Raw genomic sequence first — 13,357 nt, forward strand, 5'->3', positions numbered from 1 at the left:
AGTGCTAGGGGCTTTTTTTGGAACTCACACCACATTCCAATGCCCTTCAAATTCCCCTTACCCTTCTTTGCATGTGACTTTGGTTAGTTGTCTTGAGGTGTAATGTCCCCAATTAATAATTTTGCTAAGGGAATTCTCAATTTTGAAATTTTTAGCAGTGAATAAATATTTGGCATATAAACTTAGGAAAAGTGGGTGGAAAAGGAAAATTAATAAAGGTGCCACCCCCAAATATTAGAAAAGCCAAGAAATTTGATGGGAAGTGGAGAGTGAGGGCCACTCCAAGGGAATACGCACCCCTTGGAGGAATTCGAATTAGGTGAGAGACGAAATTTCATGGGTGGAGCCCACAAGAAGCATGAGGGATGGTTAGCTATAATTTGGAGGTAAGGCTCTCATTTTAGGGGCTTTTTGACATTTGATTATCCATTGTTACTCTAGTTGTTCAAGTGAGTTACAAGTGCTGCTTAGCACAAGATCTTCCCAAGGAGTGAAGCTCAACCTTCTCTTCGGTGGACCTTGAGTGCCACCCTAGGAAGGATTTCTATCTTATTTGGAGGTTGGGAGAGAGGCATCACACAGCACTACGCCATTCTGGTTTAACTGGGACGCAGAGGGAGAGGCCACACAGTCATTGGGAGGATTGGTGCCAAAAGTTGGGATCTTTATTGTTGCAGGGGTGTTCTTAATCATATTCCAGCCAAAGGAGGGAGATTTTGGGAGGCAAAAGGGAGTCTCTCACTGTTGTACGAATTGTTGAAGCTTGCTACTACATCATCTCTCACAGGCCTGCGCAGTTCTCTTGGGTGATTGTTGTGTGGAGTGTCAGTTGAGCTACTAGGATTTCATTTGGAGAGAGATTGTGGGGAGATTATCAGCATTTTGGAGCAGCAATTCATCATTTTCTGCTACAGGTGAAGCATTTTGTATTTCAGGAGGGCCAAGCTATTTGGGGTCGAATTTGAAGGGTCAAAACCAAAGAAAACCCTTTCTAGGTTTTTCTGGGTTTTTGACAAGGATCACATTCCCAAAATTTATAGAGTTCTCTGAGCAATTTTGAGGTGCCAAATCAGGGTGCCCAGTCAGCCAACAGTGCAGAAAAACTAGGCCAGCACAGATTTCTTGAGGGACAAACTATTGCAGCAGTAAGGCATTGGGAGATTGATCACATGGGCTTGTAGCTTGCCTTGAGCAAGCCCAGGTGCACTCCTTCCAATTTTATTGTACTCCAGCAATTTATTTATAATAAAATTGGCCATTTTAGGTGTTCCAGAGCATTTTTTTGTTCATGGATGTTTGCTAAAATTTATTGTGCTGTTATTTTTGTGCATGTCTTTGATTATCTCCGTAAAATTTCTATTTGAAATATTACATGAGGTTGGCTCTCCTTGTTCTATCCATTGTTTTACGAGTTAGAGTCGTCTTTTCCAGGTTTATGTTGTGGCAGATTGCAAACCTAAACCCTCGTTTATTCCTCTACTTCAATTTCTACTCAATTTTTACAGCATATTGATAAACGACTCCCAACGAAGAGATTGTTGGAATTTAGTAGCCATGGTCGATATGTTCATCAAGAAAAGGAAAAGGAAAATTAAATCTAAATTAATGACCCCAAAGTGTCTATGAAAAATCCTATACTGAAGGAACCCCTACTACAACAAAACTCCTACTTGATTTTAATATACATTATCAAGTTGTTTTCTGAAAAATAGTGAAGTAAATTATTTCTACAGCCTACACCAATTTAATTTGATTACATGAAACAAGAAACTCAGCAAAGAACAAGATACATAGGACACCATGATTTTGGACAAAATAGTCCCTGGAAAAACCCAATGCGGGAAAATTGGTGCAGCGGCTCTGAGGGTTTTATATTATTAAGCAGTAGTTTTGAATACAATTCTGGATGCCCTCTTGGCGATCCAGTTACAAAGAAAAATATAATGGCGGAAAACTAAGTGAGATTACCTCACTTCACCCAGCAGTTTCCGGTTGATCCAGCAGCAAAACTGGCAAACCCCCGGTTATCTCTGTGTTAGCCCTACGCAGGCCCTGTGTCAGCCTCAGAGGCTCTGCATCAACCCTATGCTTTCTCTTCTGCCTCTTGCAGCTTCTGCGTCAACCTCTCCCGGTTGTTCTGGCAGCTCCCCGGCAGTTCTAGATTTTTGCGTGAAGGCAGTTTCCCTTCTGCGCTGGCCCTTCTGGCTCTACATCAAGCCTGCGTTGGCCCAAACTGGCCCAGCGTCAATCCCTCTAGGTGTTGCGCTGCCTCCACTGGTGGCTTGCCCAATATTTCTGAACTATCCCTACCCCTCTGCTACATAATGATCACTTAGTTCGAATTTCTCAGCTTCCTAGTCCCAGAAATTTCGAACCCTAGATCAATTTGTTCCCTCAGTGTGTTCCTGAATGAACCCCAAGCCTCCTTATACTTTTCTCGTTGAGACTTCAACGGTCGAGATTTAGTCTCTAATCAACGGCTAAGATTAAAAACTTGACTTGATCCGCTTTCTAAAACATTCTCACCCATATTTTAACTAATAACCATTAATTCTTTAATTTTCCTAAGTTTAGACTTAGGAAACCCATTAAAAATAATAATTATTTTAATAAAATACAATTCGGGTGAAATTTCACCAAACGGTTTATGGGTTCTTTAGAGCTCATGTGTCTTAGCCTCTCCACCAATTTTCATGGCTGGAGCACATCCGAAGCTACCAAAAACTAACACTTCCTCTTAGCGAGGAACGTGCTCTAGCAACAATGTCCAACTGCATGTTGCTCTGTCTCTAAAGCATCTCCTTTCTGCATTGTTGCTGCCATCAACATTGTGCTACTCCTGCTACTGTATTGTTGCCCATGACACTTCCACTGCCACTATTGCATCTGTACTACAGCTCCCTCTCAAATGCTACATTTGTTATGCTGCTAGCACTGCCACTGCTAACAATGCATTCGTACTACAACTCAGTTGCTAAGAGAAGCAACTGAAAAACACCCAAAATTATTGAACTAATTGTGTTCAACATAATACCATGTGAATGTTGGAATCTGACTGCTACTAGTCTCTGACCCTTTGAATCTATTGCACTATTGCTGACTTCTGCATTGTGCCATATGCACTACTACCAACCTTGCTATGCGCTGATCAGTCTCTGGTCTCAGGCTACTGCATTTGTCTCTCCAACCAACCCACTGCATCCTTTGACACTAAGTCCATCATGTTACTGCTAAATCTCGGGCTCCTGTAGCAAGGAATTGATCCAAGAGGTGGGTTCCTCAAGGACCCTGCCCACATGTAGTCCTCCTGACTATAGTTCTATATCGCCCTATTTCCCTCCTAGAGAAGCGTGGACACTCATGGCAAACTCATCTTCGTCAATTTTTGCTAGAGAAGCCTTAGGATCATGTTTCTCATCCTTATCATTTTGCTTCAAAGGACACTGGGATGCAAAGTGGCCCATCTCGCCACATCTGAAACATTTCACCTTCGAAATCTCCTTCTTTCACTTCTGCTTCTATTGTCCCTTTGATGCTAGAGCTACGTTTTCCTCCTCCTCCTTGGTCTTCGTGCCACTCCCACTACTGCCATTGAGGTTGACCTTAACCAGATCTCTCATTAATTCTTCTTGTTGAAGGGTTGCCCACATGTCCTCCCATGAAGTTTTTCCCTACCCAATATACTTTGGACAAAGACTTTCCAATTCAATCGAGACTCCATTCAGGGTCGTCCTTAACATCGTGGTAGACTAAGGAGTAGACCCCACTACAGCAAGCTGGTCTCTGGTGTCCTGTGTGAAAATTCTATCACTACAACCACTGATTTACTTTACCTACTTATTTTCCAATAAGTTATTTATGAAATTCCTTCAATAAACATTAAAATAAATTTCGTTGTAGATATCACACCATAATACAGAAACAAACACATGCACAAGAATTGACACAGATATTTTGGACAACAGTGCCCAGAAAAAACCAATGTAGGAAAATCGGTGCAGCAAGGGAGGACTTTATTATTCAGCAATTCTTCAGTACAACACGGTGCCAAATTGGCTTACCCAACAGAGAGAAAAATTCTCCAGCACTTCTCCAGTCTCTGCGTCAGCCTAGCTAACCTCTGCGAAGCTCCCAGACACTTTGTGTCAGCCTTTGCCTCTCTGGGTCAGCACTGGGCCTCCCTGCGTCAGCACCGGGCCTCCCTACATCACCCACGTAGGCCCTCCAGTGACTGCGCAATCTGTTACTGCCTCTGCGTCTGCCTAAGAGGCTCTGCATCTGCCTCTTCAACCTCTGCATTGGTCTCCTGATGTTGTTCCCGACTCTCTGCTCTGTACTTGTTGTCTCCTGCTACTCTCCAGACCACTAGTTCGAATTTCTCAGCTACCTCCGCTCCAGAAATCGAACTGACTAATCTCCCTCAATATGTTCTCCAACTGATCCTCAAGCCTCTTCTTATACTTTTCTCGTTGGTCCATCAACGGCCGAGATTAAATCTCTAATCAACGACAAAGATTAGATTTGGCTTGATCCATGACTTTTGGACCCTTCTAACCCAGTTTTATATTAATACCGATTAATATTTAGACTTAGGGACTCCATTAAAAATATTAATTATTTTAATATCTCTCAAACCGATTAGAATCTGCCCAAACCATTTCTGGGTCTTGGAGATCTCATGTGCTTTAGCCTTTCCACCAATTTTCGTGGCTAGAGCACATTTGATGCTACCACAAATCAACATCCTGAAGACATTGAAGATAGGAGTTAACCCCTTCTCCCTTTTGCAACAATGTACATTGCCACTTTTGTTCTAAGTACATTTTTTGTTGATCGGAAGAACCTTCATACAGTGAAGACAAAGCTTCCCACATTTCTCGGGTTGTATCTTTGCCTTGTAAGTGTGAGACCACATGATCTCAAATTCCATCAAGTATGTACCTCTTCCCCTTTGCCTGCTCGGCCTTGTACTTCTTCTTCTGGTTATTTTCCACGAGAACGGCGACAACATTCTTGACGTAAGCTTCGAGATCGCACTCCTCTAGAACAACTAAGATCTGGTATTCCATATGACATAGTTGGAAGCTCCTTCCAACCTGTCCTGATCTCTAAGCCCATGTGATGCCATCTCACCCAAACTGTCGAATTAACTCCTCTAGTCATTGCGCAACACTGATCTGCTGCCCAGCAAGTGAAAAATTCAAACTTTTGGTGAGAAAAGTCCTCTAAGGAGACAATTCTCCTTCTATGTGTCTTTGCTCTTTTCTGACAGATTTATGCCCCGGCAAAAACTGCGTTGAGGCTCTACGTCACTCCCTCTACCACTGCAAGCACACAAACAAGAAATCGTACCTCTCCGTTGACTCTCTCAAAGAGAGATTTCCTCCGAATCTCTGCTTTTCCGGTAAGGACTGCACAATTCCTTCAAGGGGATTCGAATTGTTGCCAGATGCAGTTATTGACCTCTCTACTCAACACTAGATCTGCTCTTCTTGTTTCAAAATCAATGCTCTGATACCATGTGAAAGTTCCTATACTCAAGGAACCCCTACTGCAACAAAACTAAATTTACTTCTCCTACTTAATATTAATATACGTTATCAAGTTATTTTCTAAAAAATACTGAAGTAAATTACTTCTACAGCCTACACCAATTTAATTTGATTACATGAAACAAGAAACTAAGCAAAGAAAAAAGATACATAGGACACCTTTATTTTTGGACAAAATAGTCTCCGGAAAAACCCAATGCAGGAAAAACGGTGCAGCAGCTCTGAGGGTTTTATATTATTAAATAGTAGTTCTGAATACAATGTTGGATGCCCTCCTGAAAATCTAGTTACAGAGAAAAATATAATGGCCGAAAACTGAGTGAGACTACCTCACTTCACCCCGCAGTTTCCGGCTGATACAGCAGCCGAACTGGCAAACCCCCGGCTATCTCTACGCTGGCCCTGCGTAGGCCCTGCGTCAGCCTCAAAGGCTCTGCATCAGCCCTACGCTATCTCTTCTGCCTCTTGGAGCTTCTGCGTCAACCTCTCCCTGTAGTTCTGGCAACTCCCCGGCAGTTCCGATTTCTCAGCTTCCTAGCCCCAGAAATTTCAAACTCTATATCAATTTGTTCTCTCAGTGTGTTACTTGAATGAACCCAAATCTCTTATACTTTTATCGTTGCGACTTCAACAGCGGAGATTAAGTCTCTAATCAACGGCTAAGATTATAAACTTGACTTTATCTGCTTTCTAAAACATTCTCACCCATATTTTGATTAATACCCATTAATATTTTAATTTTCCTAAGTTTAGACTTAGAAACCCCATTAAAAATATTAATTATTTTAATAAAATACAATCCGGGTGAAATTTCACCAAACGATTTCAAGGTTCTTTAGAACTCGTGTGCCTTAACCTCTCCACCAGTTTTCATGGCTAGAGCACATTCGATGCTACCAAAAACTAACACTCCCTCTTAGCAAGGAATGTGCTCTAGCAACTATGTCCAACTGCATGTTGCGCTGTCTCTGAAGCGTCTCCTCTCCACATCGTTGTGACCATCAACACTATGCTACTCCTGCTACTGTACTGTTGCCCATGACACTGCCACTGCTGCATCTGTACTACAGCTCCCTCTCAAATGTTGCATCTACTATGCTGCTAGCATTGCCATTACTAACACTGCATTCGTACTGCAACTCAGTTGTTGAGAGAAGCAACTGAAAAACACCCAAAATTACTAAACTAATTGTGTTCAGCATAATACCATGTGAATGTTGGAATCTGACTGCTACTAGTCTATAGCCCTCTGAATCTTTTGCGCTGCTGCTACTGACTTTTGCATTGTGCCATCTGCGAGAAAAGTCCTCTGAGAAGAAAATTCCCCTTCTACGTGTCTTCGCTCTTTTCCGACGGATTTCTGCCCCGGCAGAAACTGCGCCCTCCAAACACTGCGCTCAGGCTCTGCATCACTCCCTCTGCTTTTGTAAGCTCACGAACCGAAAATCGTACCTCTCTGTCGACTCCCTCTGAGAGAGATTTCCTCGGAATCTCTGCTTTCCCCACAAGGACTGCGCAATCCCTTCAAGGGGATTTGAATCGCTGCCAAATGCAGCTATTGACCTCTCTGCTTAACACTAGATCTACTTTTTCTGTTTCAAAATCAATGCTCTGATAGCATGTGAAAATTCTTATACTCAAGGAACCCCTACTGCAGCAAAACTGAATTTACTTCTCCTACTTGATTTTAATATACATTATCAAGTTATTTTCTGAAAAATATTTAAGTAAATTACATCTGCAACCTACACCAATTTAATTTGATTACATGAAACAAGAAACTGAGCAAAGAACAAGATACATAGGACACCGTTATTTCTGGACAAAATAGTCCCCGGAAAAACCCAATGCGGGAAAACCAGTGTGTTGTCGCACAGATTGTCACGACAACGCTCAGACCGGGGGCTATCACTCTGATCCCTGATCCCTCCGTTTAAGCCGTCTCCCGAGGCTAAGGGGGGTAGACCCTATGGCGTAAAGGATGACCAACTGTGGACCAGTTGGGTTGGGAGACACAGCAAGGCAAATCAAATTTTAAAAGTTAATGGACTAGTGCCTTATGAAGTCAATGATGATTATTTATTAGATGTTGCAAAAGATATGAACTTTGTAAAACAATCATTTATCATCAAACCCAAGCAATGCAAGATATCCAGTAAATTCACAATGCTTTAACGATGATCCAGCAATTAAACTTCAAGAAAAATTAAATGCTTTAAATGATCATAAAATTTAAATGCTGATCAGTTACCACTTTCACATAGCTAACTTTAAATAAACATTTAAGTGCATTTAGCTATAGAGAAATGGAACATAAATACTGCAAAAGTCACCAAAAATGAATTTTCAATTTTTTGTTAAGCCTTTTCAAAAAAAATTAAATTTTTTAAATATTTTTTTATGATTCTAAGTTAAAAAATCAAAATAGAACAAAAAATTAAAATCCTAAATTAAAATCTAATCTAAACTAAAATCTAATCTAAACTAAAATCTAATAAAAATAAAAAGGAGCTTTTTAAGCTTTTATGAACTTTTTTTATTTTTTATTTGATTTTTTTATTTATTCTAAAAGTAAAGTAAAACTAGACTAAACTATAACAAAAATGAAAACTAAATCTAAATTCTAAAAATAAAACTCAGATCTAAACTAAACTATGGGCTAAACTAATAAAACAAAATCTAAGCTTAAACTTTTTTATTTTTATTTTTTTTAATTTTGCAACACCATTTATGATTTTTATATTTTCTTTTAAATTTTATTTTATGAGATTTTTTTTATAATTTTTTATTTTTTAAATTTGAAAAATAAAATAAAACTAAAGCCTAAATAAATAAAATTTAAATCTAAATTTAGATCTAAACTATAAAACAAAATTAAAAGCCTAAAGATTACTTTTTATGTTTTTGGAAATTTTTTTATTTTTTTTACATTTTTATCAAAATTTACACAAAATTAAACTAAACTTTAAATAAATCTAAAAAAATAAAATAAAAAATGAAACCAAACAAATTAGAGGCTAAAACTTAAACCTTTTATGATACTCCGAACTAAATGAAACTTAAAATAAGAATAAATCTATACAATAATGCAATTTAAAATCTAATTCCAAAAACTAAACTAACACAATGCATATATCACGATGGTTTTAAGTCAAAACTAAAATCTAATTTAACTAAAAATCAAAATCTAATCTAAATACTCTAACATAAGATATTTATTTTCTGTGATTTTTGATTTATTAAGAAATGAAACAAAACTAAAACTAAACTGACCTTTAACAAAAATTTCTAAAGTTCTAAACTAGAACAAAACTAAAATCAATTCTAATAAGGGAAATTTATTTCTAAAACTAAAAACTTAATTATAAAAAAAAAAAAAAAAATCGAAATGTTTTACGTTTTTTTATTTTATATATACTAAAACATAATTCATATAAAAAACAAAAAAAACTAAACATATGCTGAAAAGGAAAATCTAACTCTAATCTCTATCTTTACACATATACATATGAAACCAAACTAACGCATATTATATTTACAGCATGTAAAAAAATTTGAAATCGAAATTTGTTGAGTGTTTATTATGTGCAGGCCTGAAGAGTTCTTGATGGCAGCAGCGTGGAGAATTTGTTTTTGCAGGTTGAAGGCTCCAAAAGATGCGTGGAACGTGGAGGGGATGGAATGGCAGCGTTGGGTTTGCAAGTTTTAGCATGGAGGAGCAGCGTGTTTTGTTTTTTTTTTTTTTTTTTAACAGATGCTGGAGCAGATTTGAGTGACTGCGCAAGGGGAAATGAGCTGGCCACAAGGAAATAATGAAATTGCAAGTGGACAGAATGGCAAGGAAAGCGCTGCGCAAAAAGAAAAAAAATGGTTGCTGCAACGTACAAAGGAATGCGTGAGGGAGGAGTGGAGCAGCCAACGCAAAGAGCCACGGATTTTATGCTTTTGCTTGCAAATCCAGAGGCAGCAAGCAGCACAATAGCAGATTTGGAACAAGGAATGGAGCAAATAACCGTACGCAGGGACAGCAGCGTGGAAGATTTTTCCACCTGCAAGTTTGTTGGAGGATTGATGGGCAGATTGGACGTAGGAAATGGAGCAAGCTTGCTGCGTGGATCAGGGGCAGAGGCAGCCTAGAGCTGCAATGAAGCTAGGCAGCGTATAAGGATGCGTGAGCAGATTGCTGAAGGAATGAGATTGCATGGAGGTGAAACAACAATCACCCAACTTGCCTTTAAAAAAATTTCGGAAAAAAAATTCTATGAAATGACCCCAGGACATCACAGTGTAAAAAAAAATTCGAAAATTTCTGTCAAAATGAAATCCCAAGCAGCAAACAGATAGCCTGGACAAAACCCTCGAATTTCTTCAAAAAACCTGAAAATCCTTTTGAAGAATATTCCTGCAAAAATAATGTTGAGCCCAGATCTTACCCTCCAAGGCCTAGATCTGGCTTCAAACAAAAATCTCCTCTTCAGTCCTATAACCTGCAATAGCAAAACACAGAACACCCAAAAGTAAAATGTGCAACAAAACTGAAAACCCTAAAACCAACTAAAAAATTTACAATATTTACAGATTTTCGACTATTAAACAACCAAATTTGTCAATAATCCACAGTAACATTTTCAAAATTTTAAACTTAATGTGAAATGCTTCAGAGAACCCTTCATGCATTCATAAAAAAAATTTCAAATGATAAGCCCAGGATCGATAACTAGCTGGGCTCTTTCAAAAAACGCAATCCGGGAGTTGGGTGGTTCAGCCGAGAACTTCCCCTAACGCCCGGTACTCAAAACTAAGATTTCTTGCACAACTTAAATCAACCATTAACATAAAGAAAAAAACAATAGTGAAATCCAAATCAAATGGAGATACCTACTATTATATTTTAAAATCTAAATTATCATTCAAACCCTAGAGATCAGACAAGATACCTGTGCCTAAATCAATCTTCATCAAGCTATCATCAATGGCTGAAAATAAAATTATGCAGAAAAATAAAACATCTTACAGCATTTCCAAAAGAGTGACACTAGCAAGATTTCAACCCCAAAGTCTTTCTTTATTGCACAAAAATGACTACAAGAGAGTTTTCTTTAGCACCAGACTCTCAAATCAAATCTGATCTCAAATGACCTCTAGCACCCTATTTAAAGAAAAAATTCTCAACCGCTAGTTTGAGTGATCCATGTCAAACTAATCTCAATCGTCGATAAGGATCAAAATCCCTTTTAATCTCATCCGTCGAAATTCTAAATCCATTTTAATATATTTAAAAAATTAAAACTTTGCATTTATTTTCTCAAAACTTTGACTTATTATTATTTTATTATTTTATTTTATTTTTCAAATTTTTTTATTTATTTTTTAATTTATTTTTTTAGATTTTATTTTATTTTTTATTTTTTTGTTATTTTTCAATTTTTTTAATTTTATTATTTTTTATTATTTATATCTTTTATTTTTGGATCCTCGAACTTAGCCTTTGGAAAAATCACCTAGGACCTAGGACTTAGGACTTATGAGGGGATAAAACATTTTGTAACCCTCAAGACACTTTACATTATGACTTTTACAACTTTACATCTCAAAGGGGAAAACCCATTTGACATAGACCCTCATAGACCACCCAGTTCTGCGACACAAATATAATCTAACAGATCAAGCAATTTGTAGTAACCTAACCAAATAGTTAGAATTATTTCCAAATTACTTTTACATAAACTCGAAGCACACTAGGATTCCCCTAAGATTCTAATGACAAAATTCATTACGGCCTTGGGGTTAGGCTGAAGGAAAACTCTACCAATCATGGATCGGTGAGACAAAGAACCTTCTGGAACGTAGATTATCACTAGAAAATTAGGTTTGCCTAGGCAATTTACATACATGACTCAGATCTGCTAGGATTATTTACAATTTACATATGCAAACTGGGTTTACAACATAACATGATCGGGTAGATGATGACAATCAAATGGCACGAACACGTCGATTAAGCGCTACCCCTTCTGCGAAAAAAGGGGGTGTACTGCTAATGGGTAGTTGACATGTAGTGCAATAGCTCTAAGGGTTTTATATTACTAAGCAGCAGTTCTGAATACAATGATGGATGCCCTCCCAACAATCCAGTTACAGAGAAAAATATAATGGCGAAAAACTGAGTGAGATTACCTCACTTCACCCGGCAGTTCCAACTGATCCGGCAGCAAAACTGGCAAACCCCGGGCTATGTCTGCATTGGCCTTGCGTCATCCATTCACTGTCTCTTCTGCCTCTTTCAGCTTCTGCGTCAACCTCTCCCGGCTATTCTGGCATCTCCCCGGCAGTTCCGGATTTCTGCGTGAAGCAGCTTCCCTTCTGCGTTGGCCCTTTTGGCTCTGCGTGGGCCCAGACTGGCCCAGCGTCAGTCCCTCTAGGTGTTGCGTTGCCTCCACTTGTGGCTCTCCGCCTCTCTGTCCAGTATTCTTGAACTATCCCTGCCCCCTCTACTACAGAATGATCACTTAGTTCGAATTTCTTAGCTTCCTAGCCCCAGAAATTTCGAACTCTAGATCAATTCGTTTTCTCGGTGTGTTCCTGAATGATCCCCAAGCCTCCTTCTTATATTTTTCTCGTTAACACTTCAACGGCCGAGATTAAGTCTCTAATCAACAGCTAAGATTAAAAACTTCACTTGATCCGCTTTCTAGAACATTCTCACCTATATTTTGATTAATACCCATTAATACTTTAATTTTCCTAAGTTTAGATTTGGCAACCCCATTAAAAATATTAATTATTTTAATAAAATACAATCACAGTGGAATTTCACCAAACGGTTTTTGGGTTCTTTAAAACTCATGGGCCTTAGCCTCTCCACCAATTTGCATGGCTAGAGCACATCTGATGCTACCAAAAACTAATAGTGTCAAGTCAGCCAAGCCCCTTGAAGGCACCTATTCGACCTTATTTTGAAGACTATTTATAAAAGACCATTTCTCCTCATTTGCACATCGATCGATCTCTTGTTTATCTATGTTCCAACGAAGATAGAAGGAAGAGGAGAAGCTCGAAAGACAAAAGAAGAGATGACTTGATGGCTTGGTACTTGTGGGATGTCTGGTATTGGTTAGCTATTACTTTGATGTTTTATTTTTGGATGGATTGATGAACATTGACTCTCTCTCATAAGGAATGACTTTTGGGATTTCCCATTATGGATTTTTCCCTAGTTGTTGGCCTAATTTTCTATGTCTCTTGTCTCATTGTCTCATTGTGATTTCTACAGCACTTTCATGTTTAATGGTTGAAATTCTTATCGCCCACGGGGCTTTGGATTGACGGTGAATGGGTGCACTGTTAAAGCACTCCTTGCAATAGGTCATTGGTTCAAATCCCCCATGGGTGCTTACCTACCAAAAAAAAAAAATTGGTTGAAATTCTTATGTATAACTACTTGATGATATTGAATGCTATATGGAACTAATACTAATGAATCATTTGAAGTGGTTATCTTGATAGAAAATTGTTCTAGTTTGTCACAACTAGAAAGTTCAACATGGTATCAGAACTGGAATTGAAGAGGGGATCTGAATTACCTTTATGATGTGGTTGTTATCCGAAATCTGAGGTTAGAATCCAAGTACATGAAGATGGGTCGAGTTCTCTATGACTTATCTCTATGGAAAGGGACCGAGCTCCCTATTTGAGAAAGGGTCGAGTCACAAGTACAAATGCATGTTCAAGGCAAATGGATGTTATCACAAGTGCGAGTTCTAGCATCCAATTCTAGTCCAAAGTTCTGAGCATGATTCTAAGCT

At 38.5% G+C, this 13,357-nt stretch overlaps 1 protein-coding gene across 5 annotated transcripts in view; it reads right to left on the bottom strand.

The window, feature by feature from the left end:
- Window positions 1–13,357, bottom strand: part of LOC149233054 (G protein alpha subunit 1) — a 318,543-nt gene that overhangs the window by 274,820 nt on the left and 30,366 nt on the right. For 2 of the 5 annotated variants that reach the window (XM_089379668.1, XM_089379670.1), the window contains exon 2: window positions 9,986–10,039. The exons of the other annotated variants lie outside the window; for them this stretch is intronic. The gene's annotated coding sequence lies outside the window, so the exon portion shown is untranslated. The remainder of the gene's footprint in view (window positions 1–9,985; window positions 10,040–13,357) is intronic. 5 annotated transcript variants of the gene reach the window in all.

Source organism: Pinus tabuliformis, chromosome J, assembly GCF_031772625.1.
Source record: "Pinus tabuliformis cultivar Carrire ecotype Pingquan chromosome J, CPIR1, whole genome shotgun sequence".
Lineage (NCBI taxonomy): Eukaryota > Viridiplantae > Streptophyta > Pinopsida > Pinales > Pinaceae > Pinus > Pinus tabuliformis.